This window comes from Bos mutus, chromosome 21 (genome assembly GCF_027580195.1).
Source record: "Bos mutus isolate GX-2022 chromosome 21, NWIPB_WYAK_1.1, whole genome shotgun sequence".
Classification (NCBI taxonomy): Eukaryota; Metazoa; Chordata; class Mammalia; order Artiodactyla; family Bovidae; genus Bos; species Bos mutus.
The window spans coordinates 5,216,390-5,224,025 of record NC_091637.1 but is presented as its reverse complement, the minus strand read 5'-3'; positions in this window follow the sequence as shown (position 1 = coordinate 5,224,025).

Sequence of the window (7,636 nt, the reverse complement as noted above, 5' to 3'; positions counted from 1 at the left end):
AAGGTACTCAGGGGAGTTGGCAGCAAGGGCAGCAGGAAATATGGTGCTCTAGAAGGGTATGGCAACCAACTCCAGTATTCTTGCCTGGAGAATCCCCCAGAAAGAGAAGCCTGGCAGGCCACAGTCCACAGGGTCTCAAAGAGTTGAATACATCTGAAGTGATTCTGCATGTACAGACACAGGACGTTTTTCTAGCCTGTGGTAGCTCTGCCCCATGAGGACTGAGTGTGAGGGTGTCACAGCTGCTTGGGTCGCGGGGACCTTGGTGGTGCCAAGTATGCAGGGACACAGACTGCCTCAGCTACAGAAGGTATGGCCCTCTCAGAGTCTTTTTCCAGCCTCTGGCAGCTGGTGATCAGAGGCCTCTTTGGATAGTCCTTTTCCACTGCTCTGCCTGTTCAGGCATTTAAAGAGTCCCTTGCCTGGGGTCCTTCTCTGTTGCTCGGTGAGTCAGACATATAAAGGGGCTCCCCTTGTCTGGGGTTCTACTCTGGTGTTTCCATGCATCAGGCAATTGAGGGGCCAGCCTGTCTATTGTTCAGCTGCTGGCTCTGGCATGTGGGTAGAGATAGGCTCTCCCAGTGATGGCTCCACCCTCTACGTGTGACTCAGCAGCCATTGCTTCCATGGCTGCCTGGCTTTCCTCCACAGGCATTTCCCACCACAATCTCCTCTCTCACATCCCCTCAGGCTGTCTCCCTGCAGTCAACAGCAGATCTTTCTCTGGGATTGCTCCACAATCCCTACACTCCAGCTCCCAGCCGCTGTGCTTGCTAGGGGACCTGCATCCCTGTCTGGGTATGGCTGCAGCAAGGATTGTCTGTGTGATTCTCAATCCATTTAAGCTGCCACAGATCAGTTGCTTCACTCTCAGCCTAAAATGTTTCTCCTCTAACCCAAGCAATTGCCCCAACGTGGGGATCGACCCCTGCTTTATTTCCCCCACCTGCTTAGTGAAGGTCCAGTCCAACTATCCTGTTTTTCTACCTTGTTCCTTCATCCTACCCACTTTTGTGTGGTTGTATATATTTTTTTCAGGTGGCCAAGTACTCCTGCCTGCTCTCAGCTGATGTTCTGCAAGCACTCCTGTCAGAAGGTGTATTCCTGATGTATCTGTGGAAAGAGATGTATTCCATGTCCATCTACTCCTCCACCATCTTGTTCCCTGGGAATTGTTTTTAAACACGTTTTGCCCATTTGTTTTTACTAGTATGTTTTCTTTTATAAATTTATATAATTTGTAATGAGAGCTGTTTTATACATATTACAAATATTTTCCCCTGTCTTTCTCATCAATAAGCTTTGCAAATAATGTCATTCATGTATAGAAGTTTTGAAAATTGTAAATAGTAGTTAAATCTGCTAGTGTCTTCTTTTATATCTAATGGATTTGGGATCCTGCTTAGAAAAACTTTTTGCATATCAAATATGAAGATATGTCCTTATATTTATACTTTAATACTTTTAAATTCTATTTTTATGAATTTTATTCTTTAATCAAATTGGATTCTATTTTTATAAACAGTGATGGATTAAGGACCTATGTAGTTTATCTGTGAAGTGAAGTGAAAGTCGTTCAGTCGTATCTGACTCTTTGTGACCCCATGGATTATACAGTCCATGGAATTCTCCAGGCCAGAATACTGGAGTAGGCAGCCTTTCCCGTCTCCAGGGGATCTTCCCAACCCAGGGATCAAACCCAGGTCTCCTGCATTACAGGCAGATTCTTTACCAGCTGAGCCACAAGGGAAGCCCAAGAATACTGGAGTGGGTAGCCTATCCTTTCTCCAGTAGATCTTCCCACCCCAGGAATCAAACTGTGATCTCCTGCATTGCATGTGGATTCTTTACCAACTGAGCTATCAGGAAAGCCCACAGTAGGACTTTATCCATTTTAAATATAGTGAGTAGTGTACATGTTCATCTGAAACGTCCTAATTATCTCTTCCCCTCATTTCTCCCCCACTGGCAACCATGTTTGTTCTCTAAGTCTGTGACGTCTGTAAATAAGCTCACTTTTGCATTTCTTTTTAGCTTCCACATATAAGGAATGTCATATGATGTTTCTCTTACTCTGTCTTACTTCACTCAGTGCTGCAAATAGCATGTTTCATTCTTTTTGATGTTGTTTGGTTGCTAAATCATGTTGGAGTCTTTGTGTCCCCATGCTGCTGCTGCTGCTAAGTCACTTCAGTTGTGTCCGACTCTGTGTGACCCCATAGACGGCAGCCCACCAGGCTCCCCTGTCCCTGGGATTCTCCAGGTAAGAACACTGGAGTGGGTTGCCATTTCCTTCTCCAATGCATGAAAGTGAAAAGTGAAAGTGAAGTCGCTCAGTTGGTTCCGACTGTTTGCAACCCTATGGACTGCAGCCCACCAGGCTCCTCCGTCCATGGGATTTTCCAGGCAAGAGTACTGGAGTGGGGTGCCATTGCCTTCTCCGTTGTGACCCCATGGACTGCAGCATATCAGCTTCCCTGTGGTATTGCTGATCCTGCCCACAGCGCCAGTTGTCTTGCTGTTCACACTGTCTGCACTGTTCATGACACCAGGATAGGCCAGGTGCGAGCTAAGAGGCTGGAAGAAGACTCGAGGAGCTGTAGGAACTAGAGACACATTTATTCTCTCCTGGCTGACACAGCATCCATAACATAGTCTCTCTCATAGCTGATGCAGCAGCCGTAATAACAGACACCCTACATTCTCTTCTCTTGCTTTGTAGATGGAGCTCACGCATCCGTACCACACGCAAAACCTACGACCAAGAAAGTACCTCGTGATGCGCTTGCACAGTGCTATAAGTGACCTCAGCTGTTACATAGCCATTATTTACAAAACGTGGGGTGAGAGAGCTGACCACTCCATCTTGGGTAACTTGCTCTCCCCACACTCCACCCCTTCAGGGTCTCTCGCCTCACATTCTATGCAGTCCATCTTCTGTGATATTTCCTCGGAGAGTGACACTGACCCTTGGATTTGCATCTTGTAACAGCAATAGCTATAACTACAAACAGTTACATCCCCAATACAGAGCAGAAACCAATGCTAGGTATCACCTGGGATGCATGTTGCAGCCCTTGCCTTCACGGGGCTAGAAGAGCCACCCACTGCACGTGGAGTGCCTTTATCTTCCAAGGCCAAGTCCAGTCCACTGTCTGTCCTTGTGAGATTGCAGGAAAGCCTCCGCAGGGGCAACTGCACCTCTGTGGAGCTTTTTCATTAGGGACCAGCAAACCCTCCACAGGCACCAGGCTGCTCGCGCTTCTCTTTCTGCTGTACAACAGGCCTCACTGCCCAGTGGGGACCCACAGTTGCATAATGTTCGTTATCACCGCCGCCACTTACTGCCTCGCTGTCAGAGAGGCTGTGTTCTTTAGAGTCACGGGGTCCTTGCTCTAACGCCAGTATACGTTGCCCTAGTTCTTCCAAGTGTCTCTGCACATTGTGTACTGGTGTGGCATTGCATAGGGCACCATCCATATTCCCCTCCAGGGCAGTCAGAAGGATCCTTCCCACGGTTCCAGTGCAGTCTGTGCCGCCTTGTTTGGCAAACAGGAACTCACTGCCTGTACGCCTTTTCAAAGCTATCTGGTGAACCGTCCACCACCTCCCAGTCTTCCACCGGAACCCATGCTGAGAGGATTGCAGTCACATGGTACCAAATGCTACCAAATGTGGTGGCCACTGGCTTCCTCCATGCAGTGGAGCCTCAGGCTCCCCACCCACTGGGTATCCTGCGGACTACACCAATTGTATTGCTGATTCTGCTCACAGCGCCAATTGTCTTACAGTTCACAAGGTCCACACTGCTCATGAGGCCAGGGTATGCAAGACTTGAGCTAAGAGGCTGGAAGGAGACTTGGGGAGCATAGGAATGCAGACACATTTATTCTCTCTTGGCTGACGCAGCAGCCATAACAATAGACACACTATATTCTCTCCTCTCGTGGCTGACCTAACACATACAGCCCTGATGCAGTAGTAATGCCCATCACTTTATGTGTAGAACTCACATATCCATACTGCATACAAAACTCGTGACCAAGTGAGTACCTTCTGATGTGCATGTGCAGTGCTATAAATGATCTCAGCTGTTACATAGTCGTTATTTACAAAATGTGGGATGAGAAAGCCTGAACACGCCATCTTGGCCAATTTGCTCTCTCCCCAAACCTGTCCTTCACTGTCTCCTGGAGCTTGCTCAAACTCATGTCCACTGAATCAGTGATGCTATCTAACCATCTCATCCTCTGTCACCCCCTTCTCCTTTTGCTTTCAATCTCTTCCAGCATCAGGGTCTATTCCTGTGAGTCAGCTCTTCACATCAGGTGGCAAAAGTATTGGAACTTCAACATCAGTCCTCCTAATGAATATTCAGGGTTGATTTCCTTTAAGATTGAGTGGTTTGATCTTGCAGTCCAGGAGACTCTCAAGAGTCTTCTCCAGCACCACAGTTAGAAAGCAGAAATTCTTCAGCTCTCAGCCTTATTTATGGTCTCTCACATCCATACACAACTACTGGAAAAACCATAGCTTTGACTATACAGACTTTTGTCAGAAAAGTGATATTTTTAATACACTGTCTAGGTTTGTCATAACTTTTCTTCCAAGGAGCAAGCATCTTTTAATTTCATGGCTGCTGTCACTGTCTGCTGTGACTTTGGAACCCAAGAAAATAAAAATAAAATCTGCCACTGTTTCCTATTTTTCCCCATGTATTTGCCATGAAGTGATGGGACCAGATGCCATAATCTTCATTTTTTGAATGTTGAGTTTTAAGCCAGTTTTTTCACTTTCCTCTTTAATCCCCACCAAGAGGCTCTTTAGTTCCTCTTCTCTTTCTGCCATAAGTGTCATCTGCCTATCTGAGGTTGTTGATATCTTGCCTGGCAATCTTGACTCCAGCTTGTGAGTCATCCACTCTTTTCATTTCACATGTTGTACCCTACATAGAAGTTAAATAAGCAGGGTGACAATATACAGCCTTGACATACTCCTTTCTAAATTTGGAACCAGTCCATTGTTCCATGTCCGGTTCTAACTGTTGTGTCTTGACCTGCATATAGGTTTGTCAGGAGACAGGTAAAATGATCTGGTATTCCCATCTCTTTAAGAATTTCCCACACTTTGTTGTGATCCACACAGTCAAAGGCAGAAGTAGGTGCTTTTCTGCAATGCCCTTGATTTTTCTATGATCCAGCAGATGTTGGCAATTTGATCTCTGGTGCCTCTGCTTTTTCTAAATTCAGCTTGTGTATCTGGAATTACTCAGTTCATGTACTGTTGAAGCCTAGCTTGAAGAATTTTGAGCATTACCTTGCTAGCATGTGCAATGAGTGTAGTTGTGTGGTAGTTGAAACAATCTTTGGCATTGCCTTTCTTTAGGATTGCAAAAAAAGCTGACCTTTTGCATTCCTTCTCCCAAAACTCATTGCTGAGTTTTCCAAATTTGCTGACATGATGAGTATAGCACTTTAACAGCATTATCATTTAGGATTTTAAATAGCTCATCTGGAATTCTATCACCTCTACTAGCTTTGTCTGTAGGAATGCTTCCTAAGGTCCACTTGACTTCACACTCCAGGGTGTCTGGCTCTAGGTGCATGAGCACATCATTATGGTTATCTGGGTCACTAAGATCTTTTTTGTATAGTTCTTCTGTGTATTCTTGCCACCTCTTCTTAATCTCTCTTGTTTCTGTCTTTTATTGTGCCCAGGCTGGCGGGAAATGTTCTCTTGATGTCTACCATTTTCTTGAAGAGATCTCTAGGCTTTCCCATTCTATTTCTTTCTTCTATTTCTGTGCATTTGTTCATTTAAGGCTTTCTTATTGCTTCTTACTATTGTCTGGAACTCTGCATTCAGTTGGGTATCTTTCCCTTTCTCCTTTGCCTTTCACTTTTTTTTTTTTTTTTTTTCACTTCTTTCCTCAGGTATTTGTAAGGCCTTCAGATTATCATTTTTCCTTCTTGCATTTCTTTTCTTTGGGATGGTTTTGGTCCCTGCCTCCTGTACAATGTTACAAACCTCAGTCCATAGTTCTTCAGGCATTCTGTCTACCAGATCTAATCCCTTGAATCTCTTTGTCACCTCCACTGTATAATCACAAGGGATTTAATTTAGGTCATACCTGAATGACCTAATGGTTTTCCCTATTTTCTTCAATTTAAGCCTGAATTTTGCAATAAAGAATTTGTGATCTGAGCCACAGTCAGCACTGTGATCTTGTTTTTGCTGACTGTGTAGAGCTTTTCCATCTTTGGCTGCAAAGAACATAATCAATCTGATTTTGGTATTAACCGTCTGGTCATGTCCATGTGTAGAGTCGTCTCTTGTGTTGTTGGAAGAGGGTGTTTGCTATGACCAGTGTGTTCTCCTGGCAGAATGTTAGCCTTTGCCCGACTTCATTTTATACTCCAAGGACAAATTTGCCTGTTACTCCTGTATTTCTTGACTTCCTACTTTTGGATTCTAATCCCCTATGATGAAAAGATATCTTTTTTGGTGTTAGCTCTAGAAGGTCTTGTAGGTCTTCACAGAACTGTTAGACTTCAGCTTCTTTGGCATTAGTGTTTGGGGAATAGACTTGGATTACTGTGATGTTGAATGGTTTATCTTGGACAGGAACCAAGATTATTCTCTAGTTTTTGAGATTGCTCCCAACTACTGCATTTTGGACTTTTTTGTTGACTATGAGGGCTACTTCATTTCTTCTAAGTGATTCTTGCCCACAGTAGTAAATGGTCATCTGAATCAAATCCTCCCATTCCTATCCGCTTTAGTTCCCTGATTCCTAAGATGTTGATGTTCAGTCTTGACATCTCCTGCTGGACCACATCCAATTTACCTTGATTCCTAGACCTAACATTCTAGGTTCCTGTACAATATTGTTCTTTACGGCATCAGACTTGACTTTACCACAGACATACAGACACATCCACAACTGAGCATCATTTTTGCTTTAGCCCAGCCTCTTCATTTTTCCAGAGCTCTTTATCTGCTCTCCCCCAGTATCATGGACACCTATGACCTGGGGGGCTCAGTTTCTGGTGTCATATCTTTTTGCTTTTTCATACTGTTCAGGGGGTTCTTGAGGCTAGAATTAAGTGGTTTTCCATTCCCTTCTTCAGTGGATATGTTTTGTCAAAACTGTCCACCATGACCCGTCCATCTTGGGTGGCCCTGCATGGCATGACTCATAGCTTCATCGAGGTACACAAGGCTGTGATGCATGTAGCTAGCATTTGGCTAGCTTTCTGTGATTGTAGTTTTCATTCTGGAGGCTGTGGTTCTTCCTGCTTCTGTATGCCTTCTGATTATGAGGATAAGAGGCTTGTGTAAGCTTCCTCATGGGAGGGACTGGCTGTGGGGAAACTGGGTCTTGCTCTGGTGGTCAGGGCCATGCTCAGTGAATCTTTAATCCAATTTTCTGCCGATGGGTGGGGCTGTATGCCTTGTTATTTGTTTAGACTGAGGTGGCCCTGGAGCCTGGAGCCTTCAGGCTCCAGGTAGGGCTAAAGGTGACCTCCAAAAGGATTTATGCCAACAAGTGCCTTTCAGGACTGCTGCTGCCAGTGCCCCTGTCCCCACGGCAGGTCACTGCCAACCTATTCTCCACAGGAGACGCTCAAACACT